The sequence below is a fragment of the Artemia franciscana genome, chromosome 17 (assembly GCF_032884065.1).
Source record: "Artemia franciscana chromosome 17, ASM3288406v1, whole genome shotgun sequence".
Lineage (NCBI taxonomy): Eukaryota > Metazoa > Arthropoda > Branchiopoda > Anostraca > Artemiidae > Artemia > Artemia franciscana.
Genome location: NC_088879.1, coordinates 14,186,040 through 14,199,003, shown reverse-complemented (window position 1 = coordinate 14,199,003; position 12,964 = coordinate 14,186,040). Strand labels below are relative to the sequence as shown.

The following is a 12,964-nucleotide window of genomic DNA, read 5'->3' as shown; positions in this document are numbered from 1 at the left end:
GAGATTATTTTCATCGAATTTCTTACAGCTCTAACAGAGATATCAATAACTTTATTTGGCTAATTAAATTAGAGAGTCATCAGAAGGGATTCAAAGATCTCCATTACTGATTTTGAACAAATAAAAAAAGATTTTTTTTTTCAAATGTAAGAAAAGATAAATATTAAAACTTAAACCAATAATAAATTATTTTATATGTGAAAGGGATACCACCCTACTCAGCCCCTCCCCCTCCATCTCCTTAGAGTAATGTTCCAAAGGTGTTTTCCTGAGAGCATTTCAGAATGGATTACATATAGCCAGTTGGTATTCCAGGGGCTGTCCACTCTTCAAAATGATGTACAATAGATAGAGTGTGCCAGGCGTGGTAGAACTGTGTCAAGCATGGCGGAACTGTACCAGAAGTGGTGGAATTCTGCCAAGAGTGGCGTAACTTTGTGAAGCGTGTAAAAAGTGTGCCAAGTCTGGCAGATCCGTACCAAGCGTGGCGAAACTATACAGAGTGTGGTATAATTGCACCAAATGTGAAATTGCAACAAGATTGGCATACATCGCTACCCAACATGTACAGCGGGTGGCGAGAAGCGTGCTACCTCTCGTTGGTAAGTCAACAAACAATGTCATTGCCTATGAAAATACAACTGAATTAAGTTATCAATTTTCGAGGCAATGCGATAAGTTCAAGTTTTAAATCATAGCCTATCGCTTTGCTATCCGTTTATTTGGTCTTGGAACATTTCATTGATTTTGACAAAAATTTTGATAATTTTGTATAATGATTTTGATAATAAAAAAGGGCGAAATTTTAGTGTAAAACGTGAAGGGTTGAGAGTGGTGACAACCCCCTGATGTGACATGTGCGTACATGATATTTTATATTTGCCTTAAGTTGGGAAGTTACGTTTTAATATAATTAGAAAAAAAAACTTAGTTTTATTTATTTATGTATATTCGGATACATCAATTGCTTTATATATTTATATAAATCAAATATATTCTGAAAGCTTTTTTGAATAGACCAAATATTGCCAGTTGATAATTGCAAATTTTGTATTTACTAATTCTGGCTCATTATATTTAAACGGAACGTTTTGTTATTTTAAGGAGTATAACTGAATATGCCCTTTTGTCCTTGAAGCTTGGGCAAGTCGAATTTAATATCATATTCCTCTTTTGTTTTTAGAACATTCATTTTTATAGCATACAAGAACAAAAGGTAAAGTTTAAAATAAAGAGGGGCGCTAAAACTGGTAGCACTCCCCTTCATCTAGAAGATTTTTCTTTGTTTTAGTAGTGGATACACATCGGCTAGGTACTGGTTTGCATAAGGTCGGTAAGAATGTGAAGTGGATGATGAATAGTTTCTTCCTTATTGATGAATAGTTTTTAGCTGGTCATTTCAGTAGTGGTAATTCATAAAAATTGGGTGAGGGGGCAAATTTACTCTTTTTTAACAAAAGCATTGAAAAAATGCATTCTATAATGGAAATACCCCTAAAAGGTATTTATCAAAATCAAGGGGGGTGACGGAAATCTAGAGGGATCGTTTACCCTTAATCTTCCCCTGAATTGACGCCACTGAACTGATCACAGGCTGTTTTAATTTTTATATTATGGTAATGTGGCATCATAGAATCATTTTCTGAGTCTCAGCCTTCCCGTCTTGTCGACTAACCGTCTCGAGGACAAGAAATCCATTGGTGAACTCTCCCATAAGACTTGCTACCATCGAGAACTCTTGAAAATCTGAGGTTTAACTATAATATTCTGTCACTTTTGTATGTTAGAATTCGGTCAAACTTAATATGGAAAGTATTGACCATCTCCAAATTAAAAAAAAAAGGTTACATGCATGCCTTGTATAATATTTAGCTTAAACGAAGGTTCTTCTTCTCACAAAAATAAATCAACGTTGTACTTATAGAAATTTTTTTAATATTCATGCAAAGAAAAATGGCAAATATTTCAGTTTCAGGCGAAGACACTGGTATTCCCCCCCAAAGAATAGGAAGTGAGGCATGGAACTATCCTACCGAGGGGAGGAGGCCCAGACTTAAATTTTCTACAAAGCGGCAAAATAATCGTCTTATTTATTTGATTCATTGGTTTAGGAGCATTATTGCCTACGTCGTGACTTGTCTTTTCAAATAGGGAGGTTTTTCGGGATAAATTTCTTTCTTTCCATACTATTAATTTTTTTAAGGATTCAAACATAATGCTTCCTACAAAAAGTGGCTTCTGTCCCGACCCCTGGCCCCTCACTGAACAGGTAACCAGAATATTCTTTAGTGTAACACAGTGGCGATTTTTCATATTCTTTGGGGAAACCATACCCATGGGGGGACGGGAATTGCCCCCCCCCAACAAGAAAATTTCATCTTGTAATAAGCTAAAATACATAAAACAGATGTTTGGTGGGTTTTTATCGACTGTTCGTAAACCCTCTTTCCTGCAAAAAAATAACCCGCTCCCACCGCACAAAAATCCTGGATACGCTTTGGTCTTCGGTTAATTTTTAAATAACACTGCCCAGTGTTATTTAGGACTGAACTACTAAGACTACTAAGACTAAGACTACTAAGACTGAACTTGAAGACCACTAAGACTGAAATGTCTTAGTGGTCTCATTAGCATTCGAGTAAATATCATTTGCTGTCTATATCCTTATATAGATATGAACAATTCTGGGGATTATTGTCAAACTGCTTTTCCCCAATTGCGCAGTACCCGATCATTGCCCTTTTGCTGAACTGAAAAATACAATTTTTTTAAGGTTTTTCCAGTTATATTTGCAAAGCAAATGTTGTTCACACAAATATTATGACGATGCGTAATTTGACCGGCAATTGTTTCTCGTTTCAACTTCATCCCGAGGCGAATCTAAAAAGGGAAAAAAGTGAAATACAATGTTAATTAAAAATCGTAGAAATCGATACACTTTATAAGGCTTCACTATAGATAATTTCCAACGTAATATTGTAACATAAAAAATTAACAAACATCGAGAAATACGTTACCGCCTTATAAAAAATACAACCATTGAACCAAGGCGAAGCGTTTTTTTTTTTTTTTTTTTTTTTTTTTTTTTTTTTTTTTTTTTTACCAGGAATCAGGAGTGTATCCAGAATTTTTGTTTTGGGAGTATTTTTTTTTCGAAGGAGGGGGGGCACAAAAAAACTTTACAATACCCATCAAAAATGTGTTAATATGCATTTTTGCTACTTTTTTACGTATTGGAATAAATCTTGGGGGAAAAGGGGGAGGGGCAAACCTGGTAGCCCCCCTTCTCCCAAGATACAGCCTTGCCTGAGATGTAAGACCCATTGACCCAATCAAGCTATACTCTACTTGACATTGTTCGTGCAGTTGCCCATTCCTGATATGGATCTGAAGTATTCTTAAAAAAATTCAAGGTGCTGACAACTTCATAGTTGTGATACATAGTGGAAATAGTGAGGATAATGACAGTAATGACGGAATACTGCTTTTATAATCGCCCATAGGGGTAAACCTGAATGTGCTACCACCTCAAGACACTATTAAGCGCACCTGGGCAATACTGTAACGCCCCTGTGACAGTTTAGTATACCTAAATAATAGGGAATGTTTTCTAATAGATGCGAGTGCATGTTACGTCACCGATAAAGTTGACTAAGAGATACAAGTGTCTCTTACATAATAGGAAGGGTTTACTTTTGTTGTCGTGTAATAGGTTTCGGGCTGTTATATAATAGGACTTGTTAGAGTCCGTTAGTCAGGCGGGGAGGTTTCAAATGTAAGTGAGGGGCACAGACACGTGGGTGTCGTGTAATAAAGGTGCACACGTGGAATTTGACGCAATCTTACGTGACTTGGTATATTTATTAAGAACTATGTAATGGCAGTGCACACGCGAGTGTTACATGGTGACTATGTATAGGCTGGAAGTTGCATAATACGTTAAGAGATTTGGGAGGGTTTACTTTGTTTGTTGTGTAATAGGTTTCGGGGTGTTATATATTAGGATTTGTTAGTCTTTTAGTCAGGCGGGGAGGTTTCAGATGTAAGCGAGGAGGAGCCACACGTGGGTGTTACGTAATTACGGTGCAGACGTGGGATGTGACGCAATCTTACGTGACTATAAATTTGTTTGGAACTATGTAGCCTAATGGCAGTACACACGCGAGTGTTTCGTGATGACGACGTATAGGTGGGAAGTTACATAATACGCTGATAGACTTTATTTCATTTCAATGTGTTTTTCCGTTTTTTAGGGAGTATTTATCATATAAAGATTTTGTCCACAAAAGGACTAGAAAGGGATTCCCCTCGACGGAACGCAGCGCTAGCAAGCTGGATGAAAGCCTTTCTAATGTTTTGATACGGATAATACATTTTACATGATAACCCATTGCGCACAAGGAAAATCCACTGTTCGCACATACTAGAACGATTAAATGAAATGCGTGATCCCATGTGGCTGCAATAACTGACACACAGAGGGGAAAATTGATTGCTAGAAATCGCTTACATTTGGTATGCACGTGCATGTCAAGCAATGTTTTTAGAAAGTGTTATAAGATCATATTGTGGATTGCTTTTATCACAATTTTTTAGTAAAGGAGTCTTTTACTCTGATGGAACTTGAGTATGCTATCAGAGGCGAAGTCAAAGCAAGAGTATCATTATGGCCAGAATATGATACACATTCATAACTGATCAAAAGTCTTTCTTTTCCTCTTCAATACACATAATTTATCACTTATATTAGAGGCCAAACTTGAACGAGTACACCAATGTACATTGGCTACAAGATGCTTAAATTGTGTAAACGATTACCTGTCGAAGTTTTGTGGTGGAAAAAGAAATCTAAAGGACACATACTCTTGTACACGGATATTTTATTAATAAAACAAATTTACAAACATTATCAAAACACAGAAAAATCAATTAAAACTCCAAAATTGAAAAAACAAAACGTATAAAAGCTTGTAAGGGATCAAATATGAGCAAAAAGAACCATGAATTAAAGTAAGGTGGGGGTTCTAGCAACCAATCCCAGAGGGAGAGGGTTGTTGTTAGAGGTAAATTTTAAGCCATATTAAGAGCTATTTCTGAGAACTTTTAATGAAAATGCGACATTTCTTTGAGGCAAGACTGTATATATTCACACCACCGCGTCAATATGTGGCTAGCCCCTAGTAAGCAATTTCAGAGGAAGTAACTTGTTATTAGAGGTAATTTCAATTCATATCAAGATGTATTTCTGAGAAGCCTCAGAAGTGAGAAGCCTTTAAGCAAGGACTATGCATATTCACGCAGCCGTGACAGAATGTTGCTGGCCCAACCAAAAGCAACTAATTCTAGAGAGGGGCTTGTTAATATTGGTAAATTTAAGCCATATTAAGAACTATTTCTGAGAGATTTTAATGAAAATACCACATTTCTTTGAGCCAAGACTATGCATATTCACACAACCGTAACAATATGTGGCCAGTCCATCCAAGCAAGCAATTCCAGAGGCAGGGTGGTCATCATATATAAATTTAAGCCATATGAAGAGGAATTCCTGAGAGGTCTTAATGAAAATGCCTCGTTTCTTTTACCAGATTAAATAAAAAAAACAAGTTTTTTTAACTGAAAGTAAGGAGCGACATTAAAACTTAAAACGCACAGAAATTACTTCGTATATGAAAGAGGCTGCTTCCTCATCAACGCCCCGTTCTTTACGCTAAAGTTTGACTCTTTCTCTCAATTCTTCTTTTTTAAACAGTAAAAACTTCAGCGTAAAGAGCGGGGCGTTGATGAGGAAGCAGCCTCTTTCATATACGAAGTAATTTCTGTGCGTTTTAAGTTTTAATGTCGCTCCTTACTTTCAGTTAAAAAACTTGTTTTTTTTATTTAATTTCTGAAAGTTTTTGAATCAATGCATGTTTTGATTTTGGCTCTCCGCAGAGGAATAATCAAAACGAAATTTGCATATATTTTTTTTGGCTCAATGGCCAATGGCTTTCTCATAATTTTGATCGAATGATTTTGAGAAAAAAAGAGCGGGAGACGAAGCCTAGTTGCCCCCCAATTTTTTGGTTAATTAAAAAGGCAACTAGAACTTTTAATTTTTTACGAATCTTTTTATTGGTAAAAGATTTACGTAACTTATAAATTAGCTTACGTAAAGAACTTTTGTATTCTCATGTTTTTATTACATATATGAGGGGATTCGCCCCATCGTCAGTACCTCGCTCTTTACACTAAAGCTTAAATTTTATCCCAATTCATTGAGAATGACCCCCTGAATCACAAAAGCCGTAGAATAAGTAGTTGAAATTACTGAAAATACTTTAGCGTAAAGAGAAAGGTATTAGAAGGAGGTGAGCCCCTCATATGGGTAATAATTTCTGTTTGTTTTAAGTTTTATTGCTGTTTCTTACATCCAGCTGAAAAAGCTTTTTCACTTTTATTTTTTAATTGTTTTTTTTTTAAATAATGCTAGTAAATCCTGCTCTCCCTTCATGGAAATTTTCTTCTCCTATTACAAATTATCTAAGGAAAGTTCCCCCAGCACATCCCCCTCTTCTCAACCCCTCCCCAAACCAAAAAAATCCTCCTGAAAACGCCTGTATACTTCCCAATAACCATTACTATATGTAAGCACAGGTCAAAGTTTGTAACTTGTTGCCCCTCCCACGGGGACTGTGGGGGAGTAAGTTGTCCCCAAAGACATAGTTATAAAGTTTTTCGACTACGCTGAATAAAATGGCTATCTCAGAATTTTGATCCGTTGACTTTGGGAAAATAATTAGCGTGGGAGGGGGCCTAGGTGCCCTCCAATTTTTTTGGTCACTTAAAAAGGGCACTAGAACTTTTCATTTCCGTTAGAATGAGCCCTCTTTCAACATTCTAGGACAACTGGGTCGATACGATCACCCCTGGGAAAAAAACAACAAATAAACACGCATCCGTGATCTGCCTTCTGGCAAAAAATGCAAAATTCCACATTTTTGTAGATAGGAGCTCGAAACTTCTACAGTAGGGTTCTCTGATACGCTGAATCCGATGGTGTGATTTTCTTTAAGATTCCATGACTTTTAGGGGGCGTTTCCCCCTATTTTCTAAAATAACGCAAATTTTTTCAGGCTCGTAACTTTTGATGGATAAGACTAAACTTGATGAAACTTATATATTTAAAATCAGCATTAAAATGTGATTCTTTTGATGTAGCTATTGGTATCAAAATTCCATTTTTTAGATTTTTGGTTACTATTGAGCCGGGTCGCTCCTTACTACAGTTCGTTACCACGAACTGTTTGATTCTATATTTCAGTCTCCTTCCACTGAAAAATTCATTTAACACCTCCCACCTTAACTTTAGGCGATAAAACGCGTTCATCCAAGCAATTCATGCCGTCATGGCATGGCCGTCATGTGGTTGGCCCTCTATATGGGTATTTTCCTACAAAAATATCAGTTTATCAGTTTACACTAGAATCTATAGTCAAAACTTAATGAAATATGCCAAATAATATTCCTTCTGATGACTCCTGGCAATTGAGGCCAGCGTGACATAATCTACCGGCCTGATGACACACTCTGGTGCACATTATCACAATTAAGTTTTTCAGCCTTTCCCCCCAAAAAAACTTAATAGTGTGGCACGGTGGTGTGAATTGACATGGTATATCATGAGGGGTTGGCTTTCGAAAACATGTACTATGGATTTAATGCAGGATTTTTAACAAGAAAATGTCAGGAATATGCCTTAGGAATGACGAGGCTGTGATAGAGGGTGCCAGAAGGCCAGCCATATATTGGCATGGTGATGTGAATTGCAGGGACTAACCTTTTCTACAGTTCAAAGTTAAGGTGGGTTGTGTTAAAACAATGGTTTGGTGGAGGTGGACTGAAATCTAACACCTGGTCAAAGAAAGGCAACATTTTCGTTAAGACCTCTCAGAAATACCTCTTAAAATGGACTAAATTTACCACTAACGACAATACATCCCCTCTTAAATTGTTTCCTAGGATGGGCTAGCCAAATATGGGCACGATGGCTTGAATATGTATGGTCTTGTCTCAAAGACATGTGGTATTTTCATTAAAAGTTCTCGGGAATCATTCTTAAAAGGGCTTAAATTTACCTGTAGTATCAACCTTATCTCTATGGAATTGGTTGCTAGGAGCGCCCCACCTTTCTTCAATTCATATTTAATTCTTTATAAGCTTTTTTGCGTTTACATTATCACAATTAAGTTTTTCAGCCTTTCCCCCCAAAAAAACTTAATAGTGTGGCACGGTGGTGTGAATTGACATGGTATATCATGAGGGGTTGGCTTTCGAAAACATGTACTATGGATTTAATGCAGGATTTTTAACAAGAAAATGTCAGGAATATGCCTTAGAAATGACGAGGCTGTGATAGAGGGTGCCAGAAGGCCAGCCATATATTGGCATGGTGATGTGAATTGCAGGGACTAACCTTTTCTACAGTTCAAAGTTAAGGTGGGTTGTGTTAAAACAATGGTTTGGTGGAGGTGGACTGAAATCTAACACCTGGTCAAAGAAAGGCAACATTTTCGTTAAGACCTCTCAGAAATACCTCTTAAAATGGACTAAATTTACCACTAACGACAATACATCCCCTCTTAAATTGTTTCCTAGGATGGGCTAGCCAAATATGGGCACGATGGCTTGAATATGTATGGTCTTGTGTCAAAGACATGTGGTATTTTCATTAAAAGTTCTCGGGAATCATTCTTAAAAGGGCTTAAATTTACCTGTAGTATCAACCTTATCTCTATGGAATTGGTTGCTAGGAGCGCCCCACCTTTCTTCAATTCATATTTAATTCTTTATAAGCTTTTTTGCGTTTTGTTTTTTATTTAATTTTTGAGTTTGAATTGCTCTTTTCTGTGTTTCACCAATGCTTGTAACTTTACTATTATTATAAAAATTTGTATATACAAAAGTCTGTGTCCTTTAGATTTCTTGTTTCACAATAAAACTTTGATAGGTAATCGTTTATGCAATTTAAGCATCTTGTAACCCACGTATATTAGAATGCTAGTTCAAGATCGCCCTCTAATATAAGTTTTAAATTCTGCGGAGTGAAGAGGAAAAGAAAGAGTTTTAATCATGTATGATGGTGTACCATATTCTAGCCATAATGATATTCTTTCTTTTTCTGATAACATATTCAAGTTGCAATAGAGTAAAAGACTCGATTAATAAAAATGTGCAAAGAACAATAAGCAAAATTATCTGATAGAATTCTCTATAAGCATTACTTAACATGCAGGTGCATACCAAATGGAAGTGATTTCTAATAATCGGTATTCCATTCTGCGTGTCAGCTATTAAGCCTGTGAGAACACGCAATTCATTTAATCATTCTAGTATGCGCTTACACAGTATTCTCCTTGCTTGCAATAGGTGATCATTTAGAACATATTAGCTGAATCAAAACATTAGAAAGACTATCCTGGTCCGGCTTGCTAGTGCTCCATTCTGTTGGGGTTGGAGCTGTCCTTTTTCGAGCCCTAATGCTGACAAAAATCTTTAGTTAATAAATGTTTCATCAGAAAAAAAAGAAAAACGCATTGAAAGAATATGAAATCTCTTGAAGAATTATGTAACATCCCACGTGTGCATCGTCATTACGCAACACCTACGTATCCACTGTCATTACATCATCCCTAAATAAATTTACCAAGTCAATTAAGATTACCTAATCCTCAGTGAATCAATTAAGTCACGCAAGATTGCGTCACACCCCATGTGTGCACCGTTACTATGTAACACCGACGGGTGTGCCCCCTCAGTCGACCGGGACTTCCCCGCCTGACTAATGGACTCTAACAAGTCCTATTATCTACGAGCCTAAAACCAATTAAATAACAAACAAAGTAAACCCTCTTTATTGTGTAACAGACACCTGCATCTCTTAGTAAACATTTCCTATGACGTACTGTGCACTGGTATCTCTTAGAAAATATATCTTCTTTACGTAAGTGTACTTAACCGTTGCAGGAGCGCTGTAGTATTGCCTAGGTGCATGTAATAGCGTCTTGAGGTGGTAATAACTTCAGGTGTACCCCCAATGGGTGATTTTAAAAGCATTATGTTGTCACTACTAATGAATATTAAAAAAAAAAGTTGAGAATCGATGTAAAAACAAGCAAGGTCAGAGTTGTACTTTCTTAATACCATCTTTTTAGCAGAAAGGCAGGAACGTAACAGATTGTTCAAATAAGAAACCTACAAAACTTTTAATCCGTAGGATTGGAGACACATTGTGCTCCAATGTTCCCTCCAAAACCACTCCCTCTCTTGTTATAAACTTTTAAGTTGAAAGATAGGCATTTTTTTACCTTTTATGAAGTGTAATAACACACAGATTTTCAATGAACTATAAAACATAAAACGGGTCCATGGCCCCTTGCAACGCAGAAAATCAGGTATGTTGATTAAATCCCTAAGAAAACACCATAATCTTTAACTTATGATTGAATGAGCCCTTTTAAAAATATTTTTGATTATTTATTTTATGAGACCTGGCAAAAGACAAGGCGCCTTTTTTGTCAGGTCCACGCCCTGGGATTTGTTGCATCCCTAATTTTAGGGCTAATGAGTGGAAAATCAGCTTTTAAGGGCTCTGGGACATTGCAAGTAAAATCAAGCGCTTCATTTCCTGTGTGTGTGTCTCCATTTCTGAAAAAAGGATGTTATGTTAGATCAGTGTCTACCTCAGTTCCACCATCATTGGCTATAATATGTTTTTTCATAAAATTTTGAGAAGAAAACTTGAGGTTTACTTCAAAATGTGCTCAAGTCTCTTTATTTTTATTTTTTTTTAAACAAGCATTGATTGACTATTTTATGAGCCATGTAAGAGCTACAGAAGAGAGAGGTTTTAAGGGGCCTACTACACTCTAGTTAAGGGATCAGTTGTTTTGTTAAGTAGCAAAATATCTTTGTATGTAAGGTTTTGGACATATTTTGTCTTGGAATTGTGTGTTCGATTCTCCGTGTATGTGCATTTGTGAAACTGCTAATAACTGTTACATAAGCATTCCAAAAATCTGTTGTTGTTTTTTTGTACAATAGTGTGTAAAGCTCCAAATTCATTACCATTTCGTACTTGCTCAAATTTCTTTATTCGGTTTTTAGCTAAAAGAGTCAGTACCGATAGGGGCAGATACATAATTAATTCTTGGGAATTACAACAAAAATTAAACTCAGCCGTCTGGTTTTTGCCCCACTGACCCTGTAATTAGTGCAATTCTCGCCCTTCTGGGCGAGAATGTAATTAGTGCAATTCTCGCCCTTCTGGTCGGCAAGTGCTTGTAAAGTCGCCACCTTGATGTACCCCTGTGTGTTGATTCTTCGCCTGAAAGAAAATTCGCCTGAATTGCCAGATATAAGGTGAGCGTTTGATTCTTTGTTGCGGTCTATTCATGAGATGATTATTTTGCTCCATTTTGCAGTACTACTTGCCGCAACCTTTTTTTTTTTTTTTTTTTTTTTTTTTTTTTTTTTTTTTTTTTTTTTTTTTTTTTTTTTTTAAAGGAAACGTTAACTGAAGGCTGACTTTGTTTTATATAAATATTTTCTCAAGTTAATAATATCGTTTCCATCCAAGCATGTGATGGATGCTTGGATGGATGCTGTTTTGGATGGATGTGATGGATGCTGTTTTCTAAAACAGCCATAAAACTGGCTGTTTTAGGAATGGAGTAGGAATAAAAAAAATGGACGGGCTACATCCCCCAGAGCAAGTGTCAAAGGAGTTGAAATTTACTGTAAGAAAATATTTAAGGGCTCTAGATGCCCCAAATCTAACAAGAGAGATTTCGAATTGCTGGCTGTTTCTATTTTTGAAAAATTTGTTTTAGCAGGTTGCCAATGCCACAAGCTACTCTCAAAATTTGTATGACAAAAATTGTTGACTCCTAAAACCGGAGCATACTCAAAGTGAGAAGTTGCTCGAGCTTCTTATTTTAGGTTGTTGAAAAAAAAATTCACAAGAATACACAGAATCGAAAAAAGAGGGCCTGTATTTTCCTAAATCAAAACGTCAAGATGCTAAATTTGCGGATACAAGGGTGTTTAAACATACTAAATGAGATGGGGCAATTCTGTCTGTCTCTGAAATATTTTTTGCCTCAGTGTCACTTGCTGCTGTAAAATTTTCTGTTAGAAAGGTTCTTACAACTCAAAATTTGAATCAGAACGTATGCAATATAAGAGTTCAACGACAAACATCTTCAGTAGCATTTTAAGCAAAAAAAAAATCTCAAGTACTACCCCTAATTAGATGCTATTTTTGACAGTTTCTGGCCTCTGAATCCAATAGCCTGCATTCAAAATTTTCATTTATGTTAAAGTCAATGATAAAATTCCCCTTTTCAAAATTATGTGTTTTTTTTAAAAGAAGATTAAATTATGCCCTATGAATGTTTACTTTTTCCAATTTAAATTGTGAAATGTTCTTTAATTTTTATCTTTTTTCCTTTCAATCTTGTCTATATTCTTTTTTTTTCAAATTTGCCGTTTGTTGCCCTTTACTAGATTGCAGCTATTGCTGCAAAGGAATTCAAAACACAAGCATATTACTTGCCGCCCCTCTCACTTGGCCCAACAGAAAATGAAAGGTATTGACCTTGACAATGAATCGAGTCTTGCTTATTACAGTAATTGCTATGCTTGCTTGTCAAGATAATTAGACTACAGATATGGAGCAAACTAAGGGCCTTCAACTGTCCTGCCTCTTTAACAAAGAGAGTAAGAACTTCTCCGCAAACTAGTAAAAAACAGTTTTTCTGATGAAAGTAAATAGCGAAGCTGAAACTTAAAACAAACAATAGCTGCCGTCTCTTAGTTTATGTATCATATATGCGAAGTGATTTGAAATAAACTGTCTCGTGATATTTCTTCACATTTTTGGGGATTTTTGATGCAATCTACTAGCACTTTACTGAAAACTGAG

General features: G+C 36.2%; 2 long non-coding RNA genes across 7 annotated transcripts in view; one reads left to right on the top strand and one right to left on the bottom strand.

The window, feature by feature from the left end:
* The window catches only part of LOC136037896 (uncharacterized), a 133,005-nt gene extending 131,247 nt beyond the window's left edge, over positions 1–1,758 (top strand). For 4 of the 5 annotated variants that reach the window (XR_010620073.1, XR_010620075.1, XR_010620072.1 and 1 more), the window contains one exon: positions 316–1,758. This is a non-coding gene — a long non-coding RNA (uncharacterized LOC136037896). The remainder of the gene's footprint in view (positions 1–315) is intronic. The other variant, XR_010620074.1, reaches the window with a different exon arrangement.
* The window catches only part of LOC136037895 (uncharacterized), a 51,865-nt gene extending 39,881 nt beyond the window's left edge, over positions 1–11,984 (bottom strand). For both annotated transcript variants that reach the window (XR_010620069.1, XR_010620070.1), the window contains exon 1: positions 11,479–11,984. This is a non-coding gene — a long non-coding RNA (uncharacterized LOC136037895). The remainder of the gene's footprint in view (positions 1–11,478) is intronic.
* Positions 11,985–12,964: the final 980 nt, after the last annotated feature.